This window comes from Arvicanthis niloticus, chromosome 1 (genome assembly GCF_011762505.2).
Source record: "Arvicanthis niloticus isolate mArvNil1 chromosome 1, mArvNil1.pat.X, whole genome shotgun sequence".
NCBI lineage: Eukaryota > Metazoa > Chordata > Mammalia > Rodentia > Muridae > Arvicanthis > Arvicanthis niloticus.
In genome coordinates this window covers 77,465,936-77,492,706 of record NC_047658.1, presented here as the reverse complement: position 1 = coordinate 77,492,706, position 26,771 = coordinate 77,465,936, and the positions used below count along the sequence as shown (strand labels likewise).

The following is a 26,771-nucleotide window of genomic DNA, read 5'->3' as shown; positions in this document are numbered from 1 at the left end:
TAATGCAAAGAAAGAATGACTTCTTCAAATTGTCTTCTGACTTTCATACATACAGTAGGGCATATGTGTACCCATCCATATACATACACAAAAATAAGTAAATATTTAAACAATTTAATTAAGCATTCTTTGATCAGATATTGCAGAAGGTTAGTAGCTTCACTGGAGTGGTATAATAATTTTTCAGAGACATTTTAAATGTCTTAAACAGCTGGGCAGTGGTGGCGCACGCCTTTAATCCCAGCACTTGGGAGGCAGAGGCAGGTGGATTTCTGAGTTCGAGGCCAGCCTGGTCTACAGAGTGAGTTCCAGGACAGCCAAGATTATATACAGAGAAACCCTGTCTTGAATAACCAACAACAACAACAAAAAAAGTCTTAAACATTGAATGTTCTAAGAGGAGGTGAAAATATTCTGTCCTTCAGGCAAACTTCTTAAACTCACGAAGTAAACAACTCAAAAGGCTTCAGGAAGTTCCTGAAACTGATGAGATATGCTATGTTCCTCCCTCTACAAGAATATAAGCTACAAGAATGGCAGAGACATTTTAAAACAAGCTAGAAAAGGCTCAGAGTAACTGAGCCTCCTACAAAAGATACCCTTCAATCTGTGGAGCTACCTGCAAAGTGTATGGTGAGCCCCAGGTTTTCAGATTTTGTCTGCTATGATTCATGCTGGTGTGGGTTTTTGGTGATGTGGTTGTCCTTGAGTCATTTCTGTTCCTCTAAGTAAACCCTCACCCATATTCTTGTAAGTAACACCAATAAAACTCTTTGATTCATCAGGTTAGATTTTGGTGGTATCCTTAACGTGGATCTATTGATGGTTTCCTCTCTGGGATGAGTGAGATGTTTGTTCAGGTCTCCCCAAGAATAGTGTCAAAAGTGACCTATTAGTGCTTTTTGTTTAACAAAATCTTGGTGATTCCTTAGTAATCTCTTAAGAAGTTTTATTAAGCATGAGCTTTATTTGTAGGAATTAATTCTTAAGAATTTAGTTGATGGATTTTTTTTCCTTTCGAGATAGGCTGTCAAGTATTATTGTGAAGGAAAAAATTGTGTTCTATTTCAATTTATGTAATATTTTCATAGTTTCGTTGGGGAAGCTTGTGTGAGTGGATGTGTAGTAATGGTAGGGCTTTATGCACTGTACAACTTACAAAGCAAAGACCTTATCTTTAGCCTACTACTTTAGCCTTGGGGATTCTAAGTCAGCAGGTCTAGACTGATGCCTACTTGTGGCATCTTAGATCTGAGTGAGAACCCAGTGACTTTGCACATGCCATAGTGCTAGAGGGGCTTGGAAATCAAGTACAGAGCCAATGAAAAGACAAACAAGACCTTCCATACCACCCAAGGTCATCCCTTCCTGCCTCAGCCTTCTGTTTGGGTTACATGAATGTACTATCATATCTGGTTCCCTTTGTACTTGTCAGAGCTGTGTCTTTTTATTTTTAAGTTTTTACATGAGTATGGATGTGCATGTGCTATGGTGAACACATAAAGGTCAGAGAACATTTTTCAAGGGTCAGTCCCCCACCCCACTTTGAGGAAGGGTTTTTACTGCTGTGAAGACTAGCTTCCACTCAAGGGCAGCTCTCCTCTCCCATTAGTGCTGTGATTACAGATGCATCTGACTTTTTATTTGGGTTCTGGGGATTGAATTTGGGTTGTTAGATTTGTATGGCTTAGTGCTTTAACTTGCTGAATAGTTACACAGGGTAATAACTATTTCCCAGTGTGTGTGTCTATGTCCACATTTGTGCCTGGTGCCCACAGGTCAGAAGAGAGAGTTGAATCTTCTGGAACTGAAGTTATTGGTGGTTGTGAACCACCACATGGGTACTGGGAATTGAACATGGGTCCTCTGCTAGAGCAACTAGTGGTCTTAGCCACTGAACCAACTCACCAACCCTCTGCTTCAGCCTTAAAGTTCATGTGAAAGTCTCAAGGGTGAACATGAGTTATTTGTTTGTGTTTTACTTATCTTGAGACAGGGTATCATGTAGAGCTCAGGCTAGCCTTGAACTCACTATTTCGCTAAAGAACTGCCCTTCACATTTCCCCTTCACCTCTGCTAAGGATTACAGGTATGTATACCACCATACCCAAGTTTTTTGCAGCAGTGGGAATCAAACCTAGGGTTTCTGTATTCTAGGCAAGCCCTCTACCAACTGAGAAAATCCCCAGCCCGGTGTTTTGTTATTGGACAAGGTTTCCCTGTGTATCTTATGCTGGCATTCTACTTGCAGCAAGTCTCCAGCCTTACCTTTCTTAAGTGTTGAAATTACAAGTATGCTATACATCCAGCTGCTTTACAAATGAACTTTTAGGTCAGGTGGTGGTGGCTTATACCTTTAATTCCAGCACTTGGGAGGCAGACACAGGTGGATCTCAGTGAATTTGAGGCCAGCCTGATTTACAGAGTGAGTTCTAGGACAACTAGGGCTTCACAGAGAAACCCTGCTTTGAAAAACATAAACAAACAAACATGAATTTCTACTCCAATCTGGTTGAATGGAAAGCAGAAATAGCACTTGTGAAGGTTATGGAGTCTGGTTAATATTTTTGTTTCCTTTTCTGCTTATTTATTTATTTTTGAGGTAAGATCTCACAATGTAGCTCTGGCTGGTCTAGAACTTTCAGTGTATACCAGGCTGGCCTTAAATTCAGAGAGATCCCCTTGTTAGTACCTAGTACTGGGATCAAAGGTGTTCACCATTCTACCCAGCTTTTAAATTATTTATTTGTGATTAATGATTTTAAAAACCATTTCCATGCCGGGCAGTGGTGGCGCATGCCTTTAATCCCAGCACTTGGGAGGCAGAGGCAGGAGGATTTCTGAGTTCGAGGCCAACCTGGTCTACAGAGTGAGTTCCAGGACAGCCAGGGATACTCAGAGAAATCCTGTCTCGAAAAACAAAAACAACAACAAAAAAAATCATTTCCATATGATTTAAAATAACACTCAAGTTTGCCAGTTTAACTAAAACATAATGCTCTTAAATACTAGAAAAGGACTTTGGAGGTGAAGGCAGGAAGATCAGGAGCTTAAGGTCATTCTTTGTTATAGCACAGATTGAAGGCTATAGCTGGACTACAATGAGACCCTGCCTCCAAACCAACCAACTGAACACCACCGTCCCAAACCCCAGAATACCCAAAGATCTAACAAAAAACTAAGAATAAGAAAGGATGTTGGGAACATCTGTCATAGAAAGCCGAGTCATCTAGACCAACCATGTCTCCCATTTTTCTGCTACAGAGAAACCTGGCTGGTTGGGCCAGGAAGCATAGTACCACAGCCAGGCTAATGGGCACATGTGCTATGGGGAATTTTGCTTTGTGAATACTGGAGCTATAGACCCAAAAGTCTTTCCCCGAAAAAAAAAAAATGATGTGTCAACCAAAACCCCAAACAACTTATCCTGCTTAAGTGCAGGACTTAAAACAGTAAAAGGAACTAAAGCCCATCTTTGTGATGTCAAGTTCTGTTTTGGTGTGTGGTAAAATAGTTGAATTTTAAGTCTCTCAGAGTTAAAATATACAGACACTTAGCTATAAGATGTGTTGCCAGGCATCTGTATGGAATATGACCATGTAATCATGCTGTATTGTACTTCTCTACACAAAGGGAGCCAAAGCTTCTACATCTGAAAATTAGGAGATTTGCATTTGCCTGACAGAAGACAGTACAGAGGAAATGACTTGGAGGCAGAGGAGAAGTCAGAGAGAGGATGAAAGGACTGTCTTCATGCTATCCAAATTAGAGTCAGGATGTTTATGCTCAAATCTTGTCTTGGCTCTCATTGAGGGCACTGAACAACGGGGACATGGGAAAGTGTATCTCTGAAGTCCCTAATTTAGGCACTAAACAGACCAAATTCCTTCCACAAATGCTTCCTATTTTCAGCAGGCTGTGTCTGAACATACGTTGTGATTAAAGTGCACAGCTGGCTAGTGCTAACCACTCCTTCTCTTTTTTGCTGCTAGCTCTTCCCCACAGCTATTATTTTATTCTGTTGTTTATAAGTGATGTGCTTTACAGGGCAGCAGCCTACTGAGAAGTGTCCTTACCACTCTCTTTTCTTTTTCTTGTGAAGTCTCCCTGTTGCCAGGTATGTCTCAGCCTTGTGAGAAGCTGGAATCACAGGCATTTCACTGCGTTCAGCTTATTTTTTATTCATTCAAATAGCATGAATATTGAAATAGCATTGTAGACTTATTTCATGGTAGGTATATAGGATGTAATTGTGAGCAAACTGGACCTGGCTCCTGTCTTCAGAGCATACTATCTTCTTAAGAACATTATTCATAATTGGCCTTGTTCATCCAACAAAATGAATATTTGGTCAGTGAAAATTAAAAGAAGTTCCATGAGGTTGGGGATTTAGCTCAGTGGTAGAGTGCTTGCCTAGCAAGCGCAAAGCCCTGGGTTTGGTCCTCAGCTCTAAACAAAAACAAAACAAAAACAAAAGAAGTTCCAGATGTCATTGTTTCTAATAAATATTTGGCCAATATTAGCCTCTCAGTAATGCTCACATAAGTGGAACTAATATTGGGACTATATTTAGAGACTTTTAAGGTATGCTAATTTTCTTCCTGATAGGACAGATCTAGTAAAGGTTTTTCTCGGGAATTAAAACAGTTCTTTCTACACATCAGCAGGCAGGATGTCTCAGTGGATAAAAGTGATTGCCCTGAGTTCATTTCTGGAACTTACATAAAAAGCTGGATATAGGGGCTGGAGAGATGGCCCGTGGTTAATAGTGCTTGCTGCTCTTGCAGAGAACCACAGTTCAGTTCCCAGCACCCATGTCAGGCAGCTCACAAACAGCAGTAAATCCAGTTCCAGGGTATCCAGTACCCTCTTCTAGACTTCATGAGTACCTGTACTCACTGATGCACATAACCACACATAGAATATACATATATATGTAATTTAAATAATAGGGTAATTTTTAAAAGCACCAGATGCAGTAGCAATGTTTGTCTGTAATCCCAGTCTGTGAGCTAGGAGGCAGAGACAGGAGAATCAAAGAGAGGTCAAAGGTCAGCTAGCTTGGATTACAATAAGGGGAAAAGATATAGACCTTGCCTTAATAAGTGGAAGGAAAGAAACAACTACTGAAAGTTGTTCTCTGATCTTTTCATATGCTTTGTAGTATACATACCACTGTGGATACACATACACACACACACACACACACACACACACACGCACACACGCACGCACACACACAGTTCTATGTATAATTTATAAATGAAATAGACAAAAAGAATGATTTGTACCTCATTATTGCCTCTTGCAATTGCTTCAGCACACATAAGAATTCCCTGTAGCTAGAGATGAGAATAACTAATGTCCTGGATCTCTGTGGAAGACAGTCTTGATGCCTTCTGTTCAGTTGGCTTTTTCTATAGATGTCACCCATGGAGAAAATGAGACGTTACTACATTAGTGTTAGAAGTGAGAGACTGATGAGCCCCTTTACAGGGCTGGTGGTCAGTGGTACAGCATGCATGCTTGAGGCCTCTGGATATTCTCTACCATCCCTTCCCCCACTACAGATCCTTAGAGGTGGGCATTTGCCAGGAGTGTTAAGCTATGAGGCTTGGCTTGTCATTGTCCATTTCCTGCATCCCTGGTCCTCCTCCCTGTTGCCATGCAGGCATTCTCTCTTTCTGTGTTGGGGGAATAATCACCCTAATTTAAGACTGGAGATTTAGAGAGGCAAGTCCATCCAAGTGTAGCCCAGTTCTCTTGTAGGATCCACAGGTCAGTGAGCCGGAGCAGAAACTCACTGTTGGATTGTGAGTTTGGAATAAACCCTATACTGACTTGCTTAGTTCCAGGCAGTGCCCTTGTTTTCCAGAGTGTCTCAACAGCAGCTGAAAGTTGGGGTTTTCCCAGTGTAGACAGAGCCAGTTCAATGCACCAAAGGTAAAGTCTACTCAACAGTGAAGACATCCTCGCTGATGTCAGTATGATGATAAAGAGTTAACGACGTGCTACTACAATTCATCTCTAATATCCTCTTTTGGAAAAGGAACAAGAGTTTTATATTAGTTTAGTTCTTGTCACTAGTTGTGCTTGATCATGAGCGAGTTGAATTATTTCCAGGATGAATCTTAAACTTATTATTTTAGTGCTTGTCTTCTTGCAGCTGAGTAAATATCTTTTAAGGATATGCAACAATTCAGTTGGGTTTTGAAACAGACCTTAGCTTTAGAGCCTGCTTATATTCATCCTCATACATTGGTTCTTTTGAAATGCAACCAGTGTATGTAAAGTTATTAAGTGTGATCACAGACTAAACCCAGAGACTCACATGTGTTATACCCCCCAGCCCTAAAATTGTAAATGTTGTCTTGTTTTGAGACAAGGTCTCTCTATGTAGACTGGCTACCCTGGAACTGGCCATGTAGACCAGGCTGGTTTGAACGCAAAGAGATCTGTTTGTGTCTTTAGTGCTGGGACTAAAGCTGTGTGTGTGATACTCCGCCAAAACTTTCAATTTGAAATTCTAAATTTTGAAAGTCAGTTTTCACTATTGCTCATTCCAATTCCATGGTCTATTTGTAAGTAATTTATGTGAGGAGAATTCAAGTTACAAAGCATTCCACCAAGTAAGCATGGGTCTGATTGAAACAGATTGTTATACTGGGTTAATAATTTGTCCTTCGAATTCCTCTGATAAATAAGACTGCCACAGATAACTTGTTTCTTCATTGAATAGCATTCTCTTTTACCTCTTGGTTTTGCTTGCATGTGAAGCTTTTTAAATTCTCACAATTCCTGTGGAGCTTTGACTTCAGACCTGATCCTTGCAACCCTAGAGCTTTAGTTCTGCTACTGGCTGCAGTACCCAGGGTAGCTTCTTTTAATGTCTTCGGTTTCTTAGGGCTCCTGGGCCCAAAGCCAGCAGAACGGAAAGAGTGCTTGGGTTTGTTTGAAGGCAAGCCGGCTGTACAGGCAGCTTTTCCCAGACTTTCCCAGCTCCGGCTTTTCCTGCATACCAGCAGAACGGCTTTTTTCCTCTGGTGATTGAAACCATCTGGACTGCAGGGGGGTCACGTGTGTATGAGAAAATGACATAAAGTTTCTGATCCCCTTGTGCTTCTGCTCCAGATCCAGACAATCCTTGGTCGGATGGTGCCGAGGTGAGGGCGGTGCGGTCTGGGGGCCTGACTTCCCACCCTACTCTGGTCATATCCGCCACCCCCCCCCGCACCCCGTAGAGCTCATCCCCCCCCCACCCTCAACACCCAGGGAGCACAACCTCCTCCGGGCTGCAGCAGCCCACCCTTTAGGACTCTGGTAGAGGCACGCCTCCCCTGGCTCTGCAGCCCGGGGCGCGGATACCCTCCCGCCTCCCGCCCTCTCTGCGGGAGCAGTACCCCTCCTCGGGGCTGTGCGGCGCCCAGGGAGCTCGGACTTTGAGGAGCTCTCTGTAGGCTCGGGCAGCGGAGGTAAGTGGCTCCTTGTCGCTCTCGGGAGTCGCTGCTTCTGCTCCCTGCTCTGTGGCGGGTGCATAGGACTCCAGTTCTGCGGCTCACTGAGCACTTCCATTTTCTATACTCCGGGCCCAGAGAGGGGCTCCTGCTGCGTGAGTACGAGGTGCGGGCCGCGGCTTTCAGAATTGGTGGGGACTGCCCTCCTGGGCGATCCTGGCCAGCCCTGCCTTCCGGTCTGGCTCGGGCGACGCTGTGTGGGGTATGAAGTGCAGACCCGAGTCTGGGATTATATAGAACTGCGGGATGCAAGTAGCCTCGGAGACAGAGTTATACTGCATTTACCTGAGCCCATGCTGCTCGAGTGCAGCTGGGTGAGGAACACGCGTGTACGCTCAGACTCGGCACCCACACAGACTAGCTTCTAACTCAAACAAAGGAAATTAACGTTGTCTTCTATCACTTGGATCAGTTAAACAGGGTTTGTTGCTCGCTACCTCCTTACGCTTACATGCTCGCTTTTTGGTGTTAACCAAGTGATCTAGCATTGAAGGAGCACGCTTCAATATTTACGGTGCTTTCAAGGTCTGAAAATCTAGTTCCGAGTAAAGTTGGAAGGACTGAACATTTTCTAGTGTTTTTAAAGGAATATTGCAGTGTTGTGGAAATTTTTTATGAACATAGTTTATAATTGTTTAAATATGGATAAAATAGCTTCCTAGCTGAATGAAAGAATTTGCTATAATGCTGTCTCAGACCAGCTCCCGGTCTCATTTCCAGCAAGATGTTTCTGCTTTTTCATTGCAAGGTCTGGGGAGTGGTAAAGAAGTCATTAGTTCATGTCCAAGATGCCACAAGGAAAACCCCCAACTGACTATATAATTGCTTTGTTTTTTTTTTTTTTTTCTTCCCTGCAAAGAGTGTTTTTCAGAAGGTGAATGTCTTCATTAGTTTTTTTGGGGGGCGTTGGGGGATATGCAGGGGACAAAGTCTCATGTAGCTCAGGCTGGCCCTAACTCTTGAGTTTTTTCTGCCATCACTATCCAAATCCTGGGATTACAGGATTACAGTTGTGAAAATACCTTGTCCTGCTCCCTTCATGGATTTTTTTCCTTCTCAGACGTAAGAGATGTCTAAAGGATCAGAAATAGAGTAAATTCTAGAAAACTTAATCAAAAGGACTGAATTGTTCATGGTCTCTGTATCCCATGCTGAATTAGAAAGACTCTGAGGCTCGGAGTCTATTAAATGAAGAAAAAGCTGTCTGGATTCCACTGGCCTGAATGAGAATTTATAGGAGACTAACAAATGAAGCACTCCTATTTAGTAATTAAACTTACCTTTGGAAAGACTGTGTAAAATATGGAGAGGAGATTAATTCATATAAATATTTGGAGAAAGATACTTGTTGGAGGTTTTTTGCATTCCTTAATTGGGCTAAAAAGGAACCCTTTTTTGGCATTTTCAAGAAAACCTTTATCATCAATATATTCTATTATGATTGGCTTGGTAAAGTCTTTTTTTGTTTGTTTGTTTGTTTTTTCAAGACAGGGTTTCTCTGTGTAGTCCTGACTGTCCTGGAACTCTATAGACCAGGCTGGCCTCGAACTCAGAAATCCTCCTGCTTCTGCCTCCCAAGTGCTGGGATTAAAGGCATGTGCCATCACACGGTTTGGTAAAGTCTTGCTCCTCAACTTGTGTACTTTTAGAAAAAAAGGATTGACACAAGTAAATATGTAGTTGATTGATTTATAATGTAAGAATTACAGATCGTCAAGTAGAAGATGGTTATGAGGCAGAAATACTTCCCAGGAAAAAGGCTGTTTGAATTGGGCCTGGGCTGGATGTGTGGTTGTGCAGATAAATGGTGCAGAGTTGATAGTGGGGTTTTCAAGAGAGCAGAGTGGGCCATTTGGGTAGAGACTGGGGAGAAGAGCCCAATGGAGCGGTGCTCTGAGCCATGAGCTGCTGGATGCTCTCTCATTTTTCCCTGTTGCTGTTGTTTTAAGGAGAGAAGGCCAGAGCAATAGGTATCCTGCTCAAGATGGCACAGCAGTCATGGCAGAGCTGGTATTTAGGTGCCCAGTTTGATGACTGTATGTCCACTGCTGCTTCTGCAGTGAGCTGTGGGAGGTCCAGCTGCAGGGACTGTGGTCAGCTTGAATTCTGGCTCAAGGGCTGGAATTTTATCCCACAGACATCATCAAGCTTCTAAAGGTTTTTAAGAAAAGCAATGATGGCCAGAATAGTGTTTTTAGAAGAGTCATGTGACATAGGTGTAGGAGAATGTGATGTCATACATACTTTGTAATTGGGAGGCTAAAAAGGAAGTGTATTCAAGGTATTTGGGTGTATCAGTTTATGCCCCATTGACAGTAAGTACCCTGCAGGAAGTAGCTAGATAACTGGGAAGGAGCTAGTAGCATTGACCACAGAGTTGCTGGGAACAAGAAGGAGCTGAATGTTAGCTGGCAAACACTGAAATGGAATGTGTGTGGAGCAATACCACTGGTGGTTTATCCTGTATGTCCTGCCCACATTTTGCAGAACTCCAGTGACAGTGTTTTTTGACAACTATCCTGAGAGGTAGAGTTCAGTGCTCCAATTTAAGAGCCTTTCCTTGTCTCCCCTCAGTGTTTTAAGATGCTCTGCCTATTCTCATTCTCTTGCTTCTAATTAAAATTCTTAATTTTAAAATAAGACAAAAATGAACTGAGATATCTTTCTAAATGGGACCAACTTATTTTCACCTTTTGTGACCAGTAGAACAATAAGATGTCTTTGGAATATTATTTCATTGTATTGTAGAAAGGATTTAGAGATGTGGACAGTCCTTCCTAGCCCTTTACCAGGGAATTGTGTTTGTAAGTACTGCTAGGGGACATAAAGTATCCTTGAATCCCCAAATTTATAACCAGGCTCTTTGATTCTCCGCAGACACTGGACATAGGAAGGGTAGCAGTTGGTGGAGCTATCTCACTGGACTTGTTGACTAGCCTGGGCTATTCCCTTTGTAGACAAGTTCTTCTGAACTTGTTTAGTGTTCTGAAGACTTGGTACACCAAAGAGTATTAGATAGTAAGAGGTGAAAACTCTAGAAAAGGTGGAAACTCCCTGGAATCTATGAGTGTGACCCTAGTGGGGACTCCTAGTAATGGAGGATACAGAGCCTGAACCATCCATCTTCTATAACCAGGCAAGGTTCTCAGCCACAAAACCTTTGATGTCGAATCTGTCCTGCCTGTAAGATGTGCTGGGGCAGTGGTAGTGCAGAATTTCTGGGAGTGGTCAACTCATGACTGGTCTAAGTTGAGGCCCATGCCTAACACTGCCTAGATGACCAGGAACTAGAGGCTGGGATACCCAGAGACCTAGGGTAAAACCTAGCACACTGGTTATATATATTTATATATGTATGTATTTCCTAATGATGTTCTGCTATACTTAAAGAGGCAGCTGATGGGAGCAGATGCTGAGAACCCACAGCCAGACATTAGGCAGAGAGGGAGCCCAGGTTTGTGGTCTCCATTGGGTCTCTCCCCAGGAACCCCATAGAAGAGGGGGAGGAAGAATCATGGAACCCAGAGAGGTCTAGCATACTTGGAGAGCACATTAATATATAATTAACTAAGCAGGGCTCATGGGGCTCACAGAGACCAAAGCGGCAGTCATGGGGCCTGCATATATGTTATGTTTGGTGGTTTGGGGGACTCCTGACAGTGGGAGTGTCTCTGACCCTTTAAGCATGATCTTGAGACTCTTTTCCTCCTAGTGGGTTTCTTGCCTAGCATTGATGTGAGAGGTTGTGTCTTATTGTATCTTGTTTGTTTGACAAACAAGAGAGACCTGCTCTGATCTTGGGAGTGGTATGAGGAGAGGGAGTCTGGGGGAGAGGGGAAATGGGGGGGGGGGGGTGAACTGGGAGGAGTGGAGGGAAGGGAAGCTCCACTTGGGATTACATGAGAGAAGAGTAAATAAAAATCTAAAAAAACTCCATAAAATATTATAATAAAATGTATTCTAAATGATAAAATAGAGGGTTGGAGAGATGGCTCAGGGGCTGCTGTTCCAGAGGTCTTGAGTTCAATTCCTAGCAACCACATGGTGGCTCACAAATATCTGTAATGGGATCTGATGCCCTCTTCTGGGTATGTGTGAAGACAGATCACTTATATACATATACATATATATGTGTGTGTGTGTGTGTGTGTGTGTGTATACGTAAATAAATATTTTAAAAAATGATTGCCTAATAATGAAAATAGCACGTAAACAAAATTGTATGGATGGATAAAGAGGAATATAAAATAAAAACATAAAGATTAAAAAATAATAATGAAATAAATAAAAGAAAAAAAGAGAAAAGGGTAATATTCAAAATAAATAGCTGGGCTGTGGTGGCGCATGCCTTTAATCCCAGCACTTTGGAGTCAGAGGCAGGCGGATTTCTGAGTTCAAGGCCAGCCTGGTCTACAGAGTGAGTTCCAGGACAGCCAGGGCTACACAATGAAACTCTGTCTTGAAAAACCAAAAATAAATAAATAAATAACTGAAAAAACAGGACATTAGGAAAACAAACAACCTAATTTAAAAGTGGGGTACAGATCTAAACAGAATTCTCAAAAGGGGAAACTCAAATGGCTAAAAAACACTTAAAAGAAATGTTCAGCATTCTTAGTAATCAGGGAACTGTAAATCAAAACTACTTTGAGATTTCATCTTATACTTGTCAGAATGGCTAAAATAAATAAAGCAAATGACAGCTAGTGTCGGGAAGGATGTGGAGAAAGGAATTGAATATTCATCCTTTGTTGGTGGGAGTGCAAAATTGTACAACCAGTATGGAAATCAGTGTGGTGTTTCCTCAGGAAGATGGAAATTTTTTTTTATGTAGACAGTGCTATGAACTTGCTTTTTAGAGCTGCCTTCATTGTGTACTGTAAGTTTGGGTATGTTGTGTATTGTTTTTTCCTCAATTCTAGAAAGACTTTAATTTCTTTCTTGGTCCATTTTTCATTCTGTAGTGACAGTTTTGGAGTTTTGTTTTCTTTAAAAAAACAGAAATATTATGGGAATATGTTTTCGTTTTAATCCTGTGAGTGGATATGGGGCTGCTTCAGATTGTTCACAGCAGCTGACTATGATTGTCCTCATGCTTTAGCAGGGGTGTGATTTTGCCAGCTGCAGATAGTTTCTGCAATTGTGTGACATTTGGAATTCTGGGGACTTTTCAGAGGGTATGTAAGAGGCAGGGTATGGAGAGGCAGGGTGGGTTGTTGACTGGTTGTTGTTGGTCATGGTTTGTTGTGGTTTATCCAGTAGTTGTGTGCAAAGAAGAAACAACAACAAAAATAAATTAGATATCCTGAGAGTGAAGCCCCAAGGAACTCGATGCACCTAAACAACAGGAAGTAGCCTGAGGATAATGTCATCTAATGTCCTTTCTATCCTTTTTGCTTTCCTATCTAGTGTTAGGGGGTTGAAAAGGTGGGAAGAGTGGAGAAGTGTGGAAGAAAGAAGATCCCACAAAGTAGGCAGAGTTGGGCTATATCATTCAGTAGAGAGTTGTTCAGGATCCCTGAGTTTGTAAGCTTTCTGTTGTTTCTGTTGTTTCAGCTTTGGTGGTCAGATACAATGCAGGGTGTTATTTCAGTTTTCTTGTATCTGTTAAAACTTGCTTTGTGTCCAAGTATGTGGTCAATTTCAGAGAAAGTTCAGTGAGCTGATGAAAAGAAGGTATTTTCTTTTGTGTTTGGGTGAAATGTTCTGTAAATATTTGTTAGGTCCATTTGTTTATGATATCTTTTGATTTGCTGGTCTAAGATTATTACTTGAGTTTTGGGGGGATGGCAATGAACTTCTTAAGGTTTATAGTTTCCTTTTAGGGCCTTCTGTAGGGCTGGATTTGTAGATAGGTATTGCTTTAACTTGGTTTTATGGAATGTCTTATTTTTTCCATCTATTCTGACTGACAGTTTTGCTGAGTATATTAGTCTGGGATGGGGCTGGCATCTGTGGTTTCAGAGTCTGTAGAATATCTACCTAGTCCCTTCTAGCTTTTGGAGTCTCCATTGAGAAGTCAGGTGTTATTCTAACAGATGTTTACATGTTTGTATGTTACTTGGTCTCTTTCCCTTGCAGCTTTTAATACTCTTTTTTTGTTCTGTGTTTAGTGTTTGATTATTATGTCCAAGGGGCCTTTCTTTCCTTCCTTCCTTCCTTCTTTTTTTAAAACAGGTCTTTTTTTTTTTTTTTTTTTTTTTTAAATTAAGATTTATTTATTTTCTGTATTCACCATTCTTTCTTCAGACACACCAGAAGAGGGCATCAGATCCCATTATAGATGGTTGTGAGCCACCATGTGGGTGCTGGGAATTGAATTCAGGACTCCTGGAACAACAGTCAGTGCTCTTAATCACTGAGCCATCTCTCCAGCTCAGGGGACCTTTCATTTCTAGTCCTCCAGTCTATTGGGTGTTCTGTGTGCTTCTTGTACCTTGATAGGGGTTTCCTTCTTTATGTTAGGGGATTTTTTTCTTATGATTTTGTTTAAAATATTTACTTTGACCTAGATTTCTTTTTCATCTATTCCTATTATTATTATTAGACTTGGTCTTTTCATAGTGTCTCAGATTTCCTGGATTTTTTCCCCTGGATGTTTTGTGCCAGGATTTTTTTTTAGATTTAACATTTTTTTGCCTGATATATCCATTCCTTCTATTGTGTCTTCAGTTCCTGAAACTCTCTCTTTCATCTCTATTATTCCGTGGGTGAAGCTTGCCTCTGAGGTTCCTGTTCAAGATCCTAAATTTTTCATTTCCATATTTCCCTCAGTTTGGGTTTTCTTTATTGATTCTATTTCTACTTTCAGGTCGTGAACTGGTTTATTCATTTCCTTTCACTAATTGTGTTTTCAGAGATTTTTAAAAGGAACTTATTCATTTCCTCTTTAAAGACTTCTATCATAGGCATAAAGGTTGTTTTAAGGTCTTTTTCTCTTGCTTCAGCTATGTTAGAATTCGCAGGGCCTGCTGTGGTAGGGTTGTGGGCTCTAGTGGAGACTTTCTGTCCTGGCTGTTGTTGATTGTGTTTTTATGCAGGTGTCTAGGCATCTGGGTATGTAAGGACTGTGTTTCTAGGGGCTGATAGCTGGTCGTGCCTTTGTTAGGTAGATGTTTTGTTACTTGGGTTCTGTTACCATCTGTGGTTCTTACAGGATAGGAGGAGACACTGTCTAGGTTTCCTCAGAGGTTGGTGTACTTACTGAGAGTCAGTTGGTAAGCTTTTCTTAGGAATTCCAGTAAGAATGCTGTCAACCTTAGTTCTGAGAGTTGGAGAGTCTCAAAAGTTTTTGCAGTGCTGTTATTTGAAAGTCAGATGTTACATGTTTTGATACTTCTTTTCTTTTTGTTTTTTTGAGATAGGTGTAGCTCTGGGTGTTCTGGGACTCACTCTGTAGACCAGGCAGACCTGAAACTCAAGAGAAAGAGAAGCCTCTGCTTCTGTCTCTGCCTCCCAAGTGCTGGGATTAGAGGTGTGTACCATCGTGCCCAGTGCTGGGATTAGAGGTGTGCATCGAGCCCAGCATGATACCTGCTTACACAATTAGCATCTTTATGATGAGCATTTGTCAGTTTTGTTACTTATTGGAGGAGTGATTTAAGTTATCTGAAAAATAGGACGGGACTGTCCTTTTGATGTAAAGCCATTCGCTCTCAGGTGGTTTCCTAGCCTCTCTGGCAGTGTTAAGGTTTCCAGATTGACAGGTAGATTATCTCCTTGTAATTAGCCAGTTTTCTTTTAGTGTTTTTTTTTAATTCCACTGTTCTCCCATCCCTCTCCTATGCACAGATGGCCATCACCAAATGTACCATTGTGCCTATCCCTCCTTTGTCACTCTCTGGCTAAACAAGCTGAGTGAGCATTCTGTTTTTGCCTCTGTGAGTTAAACTGTTTAGACCTATAATTACATAATACCCATGTGACTTTGTGTTTTTGTTTTATACAGAAAGTCTACATCAGATGTGTCGCTGATTAGAGCTTTCCGTTTGGAAGGAGCTTTATGGACTAAAACATCCCCTGTCCATTAGCATAAGTAACTGGGGGCACACGCAAATGCTGGAGATGGGCTTTGAAAAGATCAAAATCAAAGAATTTTGCCCAAGGCTTTTAAAGGCTCAAAAGGAGTCTAATTTTTGTAAGATTGGCTGACAGTACCAGATTAGCCAACTAAGGCCTTTGTACAATTGTGGGATCCAGAGCAAATATGAGGGAAGCAATGTGCTTGACCCCGTTTTACAGCCCAAGAACTAACGCTTTCTTTTACAGACCTCTTCTGATAAAGAACCATCATAACTTGACTGTGCTATGGCTGTTAGTTCTCTGCAAACTGCTCTGAGTAGGAAAAGTCCATTTTGGTGACTGACTGTCTTTGATGTAAAATTGAGATCTTGGCTGTTAATTTAGCTAAGACAAATTTGAATCTAAAGACTTGTGGATTCACCTCTTTCTTTCCCTGTTCCCCTGTGTGGGAAGGTCAGGTGAGAGGAAGGTCAGCTGGAGTAGGGTAGGTGGAATCCTTCATTAAGGAGTCATTTTCAGTCTTGAGAGAGGCGTTCTGTTACTGTGGCTCATACAGTTCTTCCTCAGGTCTGCCCTGAATTAGCTATACTATGGGGGAAGCACTGAGTGTCTAGGCATCTGTTTATTATTTTTTCAAAGATTTATTTTATGTGCATTGGTATTTTGCCTGCATGTATGTCTGTATGAAGGTATTGGATCCCCTGGACCTAGAGTTACAGGCAGGTGTGAGCTGCCATGTGGATGCTGGGAATTGAAGCCTGGGCTTCTGAAACAGCAACCAATGCCATGCTCTTAAGTGCTAAGCCATTTTTCCAGTTCATTATTTTCTTATTGCTTCTCCTCTGAACTTGCTTAGTGTTAGGGGTTTGATGAATAAACAAATGGGCAAAGTTAATAAACGAAGTGGGACCTGGCGTAGGGTTTCGGGCCTGTCATCTCAGGAGGCTGGAGCAGGAGGAGAGCAAGTTCAAGGCTAGCCCGGGAAATGTAGTTGATATCCTATCTCAAAAACTAAAAATATAAAAATGGGGGAGGCAGGGTGGAGACTTTGCTTGGATATCCAAGCATTTGGTGAGAATTGGAGTTGATGTCTTCAGAAGACATGTAAATGCCAGGTGAAGACCCCACTAATTCTAGTGCTAAGAAAGAAAATGGAGATGAGAATTTCACTCTAGACTAGAAGTATTGTAGAGCTCTGGGTTCATGAGAGCGACCCTATCTCAGTGTATAAAAAAAAAAACAGTAAACTCCTAACATCAGCCTCAGGTCTGCACACATACTCACACACATGTGCATGTGAACACATATACACACACGAATACCACACAAGTATGAAAAACCTAAAAGCAAGATGGTAGAATGTTTGCTCCGCGTGTGTAGTGTCCTAGGTCAAGGCCTAGTACCACACATGGGAAAATTATGTGGGATATAACTATGTTCCTTACTTAAATGCTGCTTTTGGTGAAGTCATTTTTCTGGGCTCTGATAAGGAGGCTGAACATGTGGGATTGTATTTTCTGGTTACAAACAGGACCAAGCTAGTTATTTTTCCTATTATATGTTAGGTTACATTTACTGTTGCTGGGAACTGCAGTTAGTGGTTATCCTTTCAGGAGAGTGCCACACTGTGGGTAGTAGTAGGACTGTCTGGGGAAGCCTAATTTGAAGGTTTGTCCTTTTTCTCCAGCTTCCATACACTGGCCCTAAGGCCAAGGAGAATATAATAAATTCTTTTAAAAAGTGTGTCCTTGGACTGGGACTATATACCTCACCTACCATGAAGATCTGACTTTGATTACCAGAACCCTCTGCTATTAGAAAAAGCTAGTTGTAGTGGTGTGCACTTATAATACCAGCATGGAGGAGATAGAGATAGGCAGATTCGTGGGGTTCATTGGACAGCATGACTAACCTACTTACTGACTTCTAGACTATTGAGAAATCCTGTCTCTGAAAAAAATGGTCTATGGTACATGAAGAACAACATCCGAGGTTGTCTTCTTCTGTCTTTCATGTGCATACGTGTGCACCCTGTACATACACACTCAGAGAGGGGGTGGGAGAGGGAGAGAGAGAATATATTTAAGGCTGGTTTGGGTTGCAAAGCAATCCCTAAAAACAAAACAAAACAAAAACTCCTAAAACCAAAAAAGTCTCTTCTTGTATGGTGGGAAGTGGACATCTAAACCTTTTGCTTGAGTAGACATTAGCATCTGTTCATAGAGACCTAGAGGTGAAGAAAAAAACAACTTACAAAGGGGTAGTGCTTTGTGTTAGCATGGGAAAGTGGGTATTCATTGAGAGGATTTTGTTTTGTTATTTTTCCCCCATCTCTGTTTTGACAGGCTACTGCCTTGCTTTGGAATAATGTTTAGGTCTACAGTGTTTGTACAGAAAGAGCCATACATGTTATGGGAAAGGTCTGGGGGTGTGGCACAGTGGCAAGATGTTTACCTACCTTGTACAGGGTCCTGGGTTTGATTCCCAGCCCTGTAAAAGAAGTGTCATGGGAGATGGGACCTTTCTTAAAAACAAAATTCTCTCCCTCCCTCCCACCGTGACAGAGAGATACTATGTGTGTCATGGTGTGAATATGGAGATCAGAGGACAGTACATGGGAGTTGATTCTCTCTTTTCACTATGTGAGTCCTGGGGATTGAATTTAGGTTATCGGGCTTGTTAATAAGTTCTTTTACCTGCCAAGTTATCTTATTGGCCCCTGGACCATGTTTTTGTTTGTCTTTAAAGCCCCATATGTAATTTAGTGATCAATATGAGACACAAGATTAGTTGCTAAAATAACATTTTTATTCCATGTTCAGTTTGTTCAGGAAACAATGTCATGTCCACATTAAAGTTACCTACTTAGTTCCTATGTGTTGTTACTATTATTAACATATCTGTGTTTCCCTGGAAAACACAGATATGAAACTTAGTCTTGGGTGAAGCCATATCAAGACCTTGTCTTTGTGAAGCATTATTTTCTGTGGTTTTCCATTATTGGTCTCACACGAGCTCGTGCGTGCATGCGTGTGTGCATGTTTGCACACATGTGTGCACAAACCTGTGCACATGTGGTGTAGGGAAAATAAACAAGAACAGATAGTTCTATGGAATTTCAACTTTAAAAGCAAGTTACAAGTCTTTATTTCCTTACTAAGTTGGACCTCTGGCTGTGGGAAATGGTTATCAGTTGAATACAGTGTGAGTCTTCACATTAGATGGTTGAAGGCATTATGATCCTGTGCATTGGTGGAAGAGCCCTTTGAGGCAATTTTCTTAGTGTATATCTGGGTTATATCTGCTTTCTCACCTCTTTTCTCCACATTAAAAATAGATTTATTTTGCTGGGTGTGGTGGTACATGCCTTTAATGTCAACACTCAGGAGGCAGAGGCAGAGGCAGGCAGATCTCTGAGAGTTTGAGGTCAGCCTAGTCTACAGATAAGTTCCAGGGCAGCCAGAAACTTATTTCTCTGTTGCACAGAGAAATCCTGTCTCAAAAATATTATTATTATTGATTATATGTGTGTGTCTGTATGTGGGTATGTGCATGTGAATGTGGGTACCCATGAAGGTCAGAGGCTTCAGATGCTCTTAGAGCTCAAGTTATAGAGAGATGTGAGTCACCCAGTATGGGTGCTGGGAGTTGTATTCAGGTCCTCTGCAAGAACAGTAAGTGCTTATCTTAGGGTTTTTACTGCTGAGAACAGACACCATGACCAAAGCAACTCTTATAAGGGCAACATTTAATTGGGGCTGGCTTACAGGTTCAGAGGTTCAGTCCATTATCATCAAGGCAGGAGCATGGCAGCATCCAGACAGGCATGGTGCAGGAGGAGCTGAGAGTTCTGCATCTTCATCTGAAGGCAGACAGGAGAAGACTGGCTTAGGCAGCTAAGATGAGGGTCTTAAAGCCCAAGCCAACAGTGACACACCTACTCCAACAAGGCCACACCTCCTATTAGTGCCACTCCCTGAGCCAAGCTTATTCAAACCATCACAGTGCTCTTAACTGCTCAGCTGCTGAACTGTTTTTCCAATTGTCCTCTTTAAAATGTTGTCTTAGATATCTTTTTTTTTAATTTTTAAAATTAAATTTAGCATGTGTGTCATGAGTATGTGTGTCACGAGTGCGAATACATGCATGCATGCGTGATGTTGAGTACACATGGTGGCCAGAAGACAGACAACTTGTAAGAATTGTTCTCTCCTACCAACATGTGGGATATGGGGATAGAATTCAGATCATTAGACCTGTCAGCAAGTGCCTTTACCCACTGAGCCATCTTGCCAGCCTTTGGATTAAGATTCTTTAAGGCCATGGGAACTTGAAGCTGTTGAGTTGACTTTAACCTGTTGTTGGGTACAGGAAGGATTTTGTTGTTGTTGTTGTTGTTGTTTGGTTGGGTTGGGTTGGTTTTGGAGCCAGGGTTTCCCTATATAGCCCTGGCTCTCCTGTCACTTGGTATAGGAGGTTTTTGTACCTAGAAGAGAGTATAGGAATTCAGAAGCTCATTGGGAAAGTAAGGCAAGTGGTTATTTCTGCCAGGATGGGACTGGTATTGGATGGTAGTATTGAGGATATAACTTAGACCATATTATTCCTTTGAGAGGAAGATGGTGATTATTCTTTTTTCCTTAAGAAAGCACAATGAGGGGGGCTGGAGAGATGGCTCAGTGGTGAAGAGCACTGACTGTTCTTCCAAAGGTTCTGAGTTCAATTCCCAGCAACCACATGGTGGCTCATAATCATCTGCAAAGTGATCTGATGCCTCTTCTGGTGTGTCTGAAGACAGCGACAGTGTACTCACATATATAAAATAAATAATAAAATAAATAAATAAATCTTTTTAAAAAAAGAAAGCACAATGAGGGCTGGAGAGATGGCTCAGCAGTTAATAGCACGAACTGTTCTTGCAAAGGACTAGAGTTAGGTTCCAGCACCCACAACTGACTGCAACTCCAGTTTCAGGGGATCTGAGGCCCTCTTTGTCTCCACTGGCACCTGCATTCATGTGCACATACCGATGCACACATACACATAATTTTAGAAGTCTTTAAAAATAAAGCATTACAGCCAGGCGGTGGTGGCGCACACCTTTAATCCCAGCACTTGGGAGGCAGAGGCAGGCGGATTTCTGAGTTCCAGGCCAGCCTGGTCTACAGAATGAGTTCCAGGACAGCCAGGGCTACCCAGAGGAAACCCTGTCTCAAAAAACCAAAAAAAAAAAAAAAGCATTACAGTAATTTCTTTTTAAAATTTCAAGATGTTATCCATGAGTGAGTATTTTTAGATACTTGAGCAAATGTCTATGTCAAGTAAAGTTGTATATATGAAAGCAAATTTTAAGGAAGAAATAATAACCTAAATATAGAACATCTTGTTGTTACACCATGCTCAAACTGCAACAGATTGACACAGGAAAAAAAAAGCAGGTGACAGTTCAGCTCTCCTAACTCTTTTATACTCAGCTGACCCTGCAAACATTTAGACAGGGCTCAGCAAACTCATATTTCTTCAAACCTTAGAATTCCAAACCCATATTCTAGTAACATTTCCAGAACCCCTGTGGTATTCATAGAATCTCACTCACCATTCTAAAACAAACAACAATAATCACAACAAAACCCCTTAGGATGCACAGGTGATAGCAAGTCTTGGGCCTTGTGGGGACATTTGGAAGCGTGGGAGTGTCCCAGGGCCCGGTGTTAAACACCATCCTCTTTGGTGGTTCTGTGACTTTGTGAGTGTGTCCATGTCCACATGCATGCCCATTCCAGAAGACAACTTTGAGTGTCATTTCCCAGACTCCATTCACTATTATTTTGGAGACATTATCTCTAAATGACCTAGAGTTCACCTAGTAGGCTAGTCTAGTTTTCTAGTGAGCCTCCAGGATTTACCTGTCTCTATCTCCCCAGTGCTAGGATTATAAACACATGCTTGGCTTTTTGTCTTGTTTAAAGTAGATTTCAGAGATCAAACTCAGGTCTTTGTGTTTACAAGGCAAGTACTTTATTAGCTATCTTCCTGGTGTTGGCTTTGTATTCTGTTTTGTTTGTTTGTTTTAGAGAAAGTCTTTTTATACAGTCCTGACAATCCTGACTGGCCTGGACTTTATAGACTAGCTTTGAGCAGACAGTATCCTCCTGCATGTGCCTACTGAGTGCTGAGAATGTAAGCCTAGTATAATCTCATAGCTTTAAAGTGCTGGAATTTATAAGAGTATTTATTCTATTAGATTCTGTCATAAAGGTTTTATGTGCACTGACCGAGCCTTCCAGATAGCCTTTCAGCATAAATATTGTGAGCGCCCTCATTTGAAGGTGGAGAAACTGAGGTACAGGGAGATGAACTTGAGCTCACTCAGCTAGGGATCTGGAGATCCATGATATAAGGCTTCCTGAATGTTCCACTCCATCTGGTTCTGTGGAGCCCTTTCACTAGGCTTGGCTCCTGTATTCCTCCTGTCCCTTTACTGACTCTTTTCCCAATAGCAACCAGAACATTATGATGTAAGCATCATAGAATCTTTATACTTAGGAATAGAGTTAAGATTTACTACTAGTCCTTGTGTGTTCTAAACCCTACCCTCTACCTGTTCTCTACTTTCCTCCCACCTCTGAGTCTTTGCCCATCACCTGGGATGCTCTTCTTCCCAGATATTGTTAGTTTGTACCCTTAGTTCATTCAGGCATGGGCTTGAATACACAACATCAGGAGACTTGTCTAGTCAGACTGGTAAAACTCCCTTGAGTCACACTTTTTGCCTCTGGTTTTTTGTTTTGTTTTGTTTGTTTCTTTTAAGACTTTATTTCTAGCTTCTTAGGTATGTTCCTTCCCCTTATCTATACACTCTGTCTTTGTGGCAGCACAGTACTGTCTTATTTTGATGAGTGTGTGTTGCATGTGCTTGTTCTCAAATAGGCCAGAGGTCAGTGTCAGTGTCAATGTCCATTTTTGGTCTGTTTATTTTTTCTAAGACAGGGTTTCTTTGTGCAGCCCTGGCTGTCCTGGAACTAGCTTGTGTGTAGACTCAATATGGTTGACTTCTCCCTCCCATTACTTTTGCATTTGATATTCTTTTGCTGACTTCCTTACCTCTTAAATTCATGCTTCTGTTCTAGGCAGAATGGAGCCCTTCTCTGCATTCTGGAAGTAGAGTTGGTTAGTTAGTTATATGTTACACATCCTTTTCCTTCATTCATTGCTTTCTTGGATGGTGGGTGACTTATGCCTCAAAGATGGGACATAATCTGTGTAACTAGTTGGTTGAATTAAGGACAAAAAAAGGTTTATTTTTAATGTGTATGTATATTTTTAAGATTTACTTATTTATTTTATATATATTATTACACTGTAGTTGTCTTCAGACAGACCAGAAAAGGGCATCAGATCACATTGCAGATGGTTGTGAGCCACCATGTGGTTGCTGGGAATTGAACTCAGAACCTTTGGAAGAGCAGTCAGTGCTCTTAACCATTGAGCCATCTCTCCAGTCCTGAATGTTTTACTTTCATGTTTGTATGTGTACCATGTGTGTGTCTGGTGGCTGGAGGAAGCCAAAGGAAGGTATTGGATCCCTTGGAGTTCGAGTTATAGATGGTTGTGAGCTGTGAAGTGGGTGCTGGGGACGGAACCCAGGTACTTTTTTTAAGAGCTCTTAACTTCTGATAGATCTCTCCAGCCTCTAGTTGGTTGAATTTTACATAAGTAGTTCATTCTTCCTAGAAAAATGAGAAAATTAAGACTGAAAACAAAAACCCAATCTACTTGTAACAACAATATACAGAGATAATCATTGCCTATACATTTAACAAAATAAATAGACATTCACAAAATGCTAAATGTTTACCTACTTAATTTAATCTCCGTATTCACGTTTTAGAAACTTTCCCTATCCCTCAGCATACGTATTTCTGTGAATACTGTAATGGCTAGAGATACAGAGGTTGAGTACTTGTTTGGAAACACTTGGAATAACATCCTCATGCTTTTGTATTTTAATGTTGTTTCTTATGTATTTGGGGAGTGGGTTACATTTCTAGGAAGAAAGTGAATAGACAGAAAGGATGGATATTTTTCGAGTTCCTTGTGTGCCATGCTTGGTCTCTGGAAAGTCTTTTACTATTGATGTTCTTTCTGCTAGGCTGAGTGAGAATGCTCGCTTGTTTTCAGCTATCTGTACCAAACTGAAAATGATATGCATAAGAAGTATTTGTTGATGTTATAAATAGTGCTGCATTGTTGTTTTAATTTGAATTTCTTTAATTTTTTTGCTGATAGAATATTTTCTTACATGTTTAATGATCATTTAATTTCTACAGTATTTCTTTGATGATTTAGGTGTTCATTTTTTAAAAATTTGTGGTGTGTATGAAATATGAGTGTGAATTGTGTACACTTAAATTATATGTGCCACATGTATATGGGTATCTTCAGAGGCCACAAGATATCAGATATTCTGGAGGAATTTATATCCAGTTGACACTACATTACATTAATAAATAGCTGTACATATTGCAAACTGTATCTATGACCATCATGAACAAGAAGGGTTTCCTGTTTAAGCTGTAGTAACTTTTCTGACTATGGATCATTGTTCCTTCATTGGCAGATTTTTAATAATTCTTTAATGCATTTGAGACAATTATCTCAAAGTAACCTGCAGTTTTCCTGGCAATTCCTCCCTCTTACCTGATAGAAGCTATAGTCCTTTTCTGCAGTTGTATATACCACTTCATCACCAGATCCATAGTAACAGTGATAGAGACTGCCTAAACATCCTTTGCCCACACTGCTATCCTTCATGGGTTCATAATTTGTTGTCTACTATAATTTCCAAAATCAGTATATTTCCCACAAACTCTATAGTTACCTCCAGCCAAATTTCTTCTTCACTGTAATCATCACCTTTTCCACCACCTACCTTGGTTTCTATATCAGCACCATCAAATTCTACTATAACCAGGACCAGCAACATAGCCTCTTCTGCTCCTATACCCAGGATCACCACCATAACTGCAACATCACCTCCAAATCCTTTTTATTCACCATCAGTGCCTTTGTAACTACCTCTACTGGTAACACTTCCACTATCATAACCCCTTTACTACTGTGACCAAGACCATCAGCATAGACTCCTCTACTACTGTAACCAGGACCCCCACTCTAACCTCTTCTACCACTATGACCAGGATCATCACCATACCTTCCTCTACTATTATAACCAGGACCACTACCATAGTGTCCACCATCACTTCCAAATTTATTATATCCACTATCACTGCTTCCAAAGCTACCTCTGCTGCCATTACCTTCACCACCATAGCCTCATCTTTTACTAATTTTTCCCACAACCCTTAAAATTGCCAGATCCTTTTCCATGACCTTTCTGTGATCTAGCCAACTGCATTTCTTGTTTAGAAAGGGCCTTTTAAATTTCCCATTCGTACCCATTAGTAGTATATAGTTTTAGATTTTTCTCAACCTTACTTTGAATAATTGTTCTTAAATGCTTTAACCTCCCTTCTAGCCCACCACCCACCAGAGGTAGTGGAAAAGAAAGGATATGGGAGGTGATGGGGGGAGGGAGGAGGCGAGTGAACCTGTTTAGAAATTGTTCTTTGGAGCGTTGTCAGTAATCAACATTGATCACTACTGAGATCAGTAGTTCAGTTCACAGTAGTCAGCAGCATCAGCTCAGTCAACTCATAAATACTTCAGTGAATATACCAGCAATCAAGTTCAGTAGTGTCAGAATAGCAAACAGCAGTGGTGGCACACTCAGCCTAATCTGCATGACTCAGCAGGGAGACCAGGAGAAATTCTCAGCTTCGTCTTTCTCAGAGAGACCAGCGAAGGTGCAAGACTAAGAAGCATTGCCACACTAGCTATGCAAGCAAGCCCTCTTCACTGTTCTTGAGTCCTGTTTATATTCCCTCCAAACATCACATGTCCTCCATGGGTCAGCATGTGAGTCTGTGTCAACTGATGGCACTCTGCCAATCGGCCTGAGTCTGGAAACAAGAAGCCTCAGGAACCTCACTAGAAGTTTTGTTATGAGATTCAGGATAATCTAATAATACCATAAGGATTGCATACAATTCTGATTTTTGAACCAATGTATATGGACTTTTGAGCACCTTGCTTATTTTATCTGACTTATAACCTGCCATCCCCATCTTGTTTGCAACAGTATAAAATGTTGGTGCCTCTGGAATTGGTGTTCTCTTTCCTATACGTGGATGAATACAATTAGTTCCTTTATAAACTGTGTATGTTTGTATTTTGGATATTTGTTATTAGTTTCGCCCAAGAAATTACTACAAGCTTTTTGCCAATCCTCATCACCCCTAATGACATAATCTCAGCATTTGTAAGTGGTACAACAGTTTCAGCTGGATCTGTTTCCGACAGTTGGCCTTTGATAATTAATTCAGAAATCTTTTCTATATATGTCTTCAATTTTTTACTTTGTTTATGAGCTAAGGAAATCCATTCTATAATACTATCTCCCCTTTGCATAATGAGCCCAGTAGGAGAATGAGTTGAAGGTAAAATGATCAGAATACAATCAAGTTTAGGGCTAATTCAATCTATATATGCCTCTCGCAGTCTTTGTTCTACAAGAGTTTAACTTTTTCTGCTTAGCTGTTAGACATCTTGGACTGTTTAAATTTGAATCTCCTTGTAATGATTGAACCAAATTACTTAACTCATATGTACTTAGTCCAGTTATAGACCTCAATAGTGTGGTGTTTATGAACAACAATTTTATCAGCTGATAAATGAGCATCAAAAGTTACAAAAGCAATCTGACCATGGTGGCACATACTTTTAATCCTAGCACTAGGGAGGTGGAGGTAGGCAGATCTCTGCATTTGAAGCTAATCTGGTCTACAGAGCAAGTTCCCAGAGAGTTGGAGCTATACAAAGAAGCCCTGTCTTGAAAAACAAAACAAAACAAAACAAAACAAAAGTCATAAAAGCAAAAGCTCCTTTCTCCCTGACTCTGTCCTCTGTAACTTAAGTTGTTCCAATCTTGCCATCCTTTTAAAGTAGTCTCTCGTTATATTCGTCTGTATCTGCTTTAATACCACCAACAAACATTTTCTTCAATGATGGGCATTACAGAATCCTCTCTAGTAATTGCTCTCTTTGGTTCCACCACATGCCCACCAACCTCCTAACGTCAGACACACATTGCTGCATGTACCTCATCAGTGTAAG

General features: G+C 41.1%; 1 protein-coding gene across 3 annotated transcripts in view; it reads left to right on the top strand.

Moving 5' to 3' along the window:
* Dennd2b (DENN domain containing 2B) overlaps positions 1 to 26,771 on the top strand; it is a 182,748-nt gene that overhangs the window by 19,921 nt on the left and 136,056 nt on the right. Inside the window, exon 1 of one of the 3 annotated variants that reach the window (XM_076940634.1) lies at positions 7,063 to 7,163. The exons of 1 other annotated variant lie outside the window; for it this stretch is intronic. The gene's annotated coding sequence lies outside the window, so the exon portion shown is untranslated. Of the gene's footprint in view, positions 1 to 7,062; positions 7,164 to 7,363; positions 7,473 to 26,771 lie in introns of those variants that run through there. One more of the 3 variants, XM_034487174.2, reaches the window with a different exon arrangement.